Genomic DNA, 1,563 nt, shown 5'->3' on the forward strand with positions numbered 1-1,563 from the left:
ACTTTGGCCACCTCATGCGAAGAGTTGACTCATTGGAAAAGACTCTGATGCTGGGAGGGATTGGGGGCAGGAGGAGAAGGGTACGACAGAGGATGAGATGGCTGGATGGCATCACTGACTCGATGGACATGAATCTGAGTGAACTCCAGGAGTTGGTGATGGACAGGGAGGCCTGGCGTGCTACGATTCATGGGGTCGCAAAGAGTCGGACACGACTGAGCGACTGATCTGATCTGATCCGAAGGTACTTTATCACTTAATTTAGTATCTGACAACCACAAATTATTTTATTTTTCAAGCCAGGGTCAGATGATCAGGAAAGTTGAGCCAGTCAGACTCATGCTTAATAATGTATCCCCTTCTCCTGACCATGGCAAGTTTAACCCACTTATTCTTTTTTTTAACTTATTTTTTTTATTAAAGTATAGTTGAATTACAATGTTGTGTTAATTACTGCTGTACAGCAGAGTGACTCAGTTATACATACATATATACATAGACATACATACACATTCTTTTCCATATTCTTTTTCACTATAGTTTAATCACAGGATATTGAATATATTTCCCAGTGCTATACAGTAGGACTGTGTTGTTTACCCATTCTGTATATACCTGTTTGCTCCTGCTAATCCCAAACTCCCAATTCAGCCCTCTCCAACCCACCTGCGCCTTGGAGAGCACCAGTCTATTCTCTATGTCCCTGATTCTGTTTCTGTTTCACAGACAGATTCATCTATTTCATATTTTAGATTCCACATATATCATACGGTATGTGCCTTTCTCTTTTTGATTTACTTCACTTAGTATGATCATCTCTAGTTGCATCCATAACCCAGTTATTCTTAAGCAAATTACTGAGCATTTTCTGATTAACCACTTTAAGGAGCATAGAAATACATAAGATACAGAATTTACCATAAAAAAATCTATCATCTGATGAAAGAGATGTATACTCACTATATTAAACATATTACATTAAACACTCACTGTGTTAGAAAGAAAAATCAAGTAAGGAATTACCTTTTCCTATGTACTTATATCTGTGATGGTAATCTACTCTGAGACTAACTGAAGTACCTCCTCCATTTAGTCAGTTGTAGTTACTGCGTCACATGTATCATGCCTCAATAGAACACAGAAAAAGTTTTGAGTGTTGGTACTGAATTTCAAATGCTGAAATTAGAGTTTAAGACTACGATTTGAAAGACTATATACATCAAGCTTTTGTGCATCTTAAACTAAATAAAATCTCAATAGGATGAAGTAGGGAAGATGACAGAAAAGCTAGAAGGAAGCTAAGAGAGCTTAGACATTAATGGAATTTTGAAGAAAGGGTCCTGTCTCTGTAGTAGGCTGAACAACAGAAACCCTTAGGCAGATGTGGAAGATCTGACAGCGAACAGACCTTTGTCCCAAACCCTGGCAGTCTGGAGAGGCAAACACAGAGTTCTTTCTGTGCCAAGGGGCTGCAATGAAACAATCCCACAAAGCTCTCCTGCCATACCCGAGAAGGACATGGAGAATACAGAATGATATTCCATATGCCTCCGCACAGCATGG

At 39.2% G+C, this 1,563-nt stretch overlaps 1 protein-coding gene across 2 annotated transcripts in view; it reads right to left on the reverse strand.

The window, feature by feature from the left end:
- STIL (SCL/TAL1 interrupting locus) overlaps window positions 1-1,563 on the reverse strand; it is a 54,088-nt gene that overhangs the window by 25,832 nt on the left and 26,693 nt on the right. The gene's annotated exons all lie outside the window — the stretch shown is intronic.

This window comes from Bison bison, unplaced genomic scaffold, assembly GCF_000754665.1.
Source record: "Bison bison bison isolate TAMUID 2011002044 unplaced genomic scaffold, Bison_UMD1.0 scf7180017864033, whole genome shotgun sequence".
NCBI classification, from domain to species: Eukaryota; Metazoa; Chordata; class Mammalia; order Artiodactyla; family Bovidae; genus Bison; species Bison bison.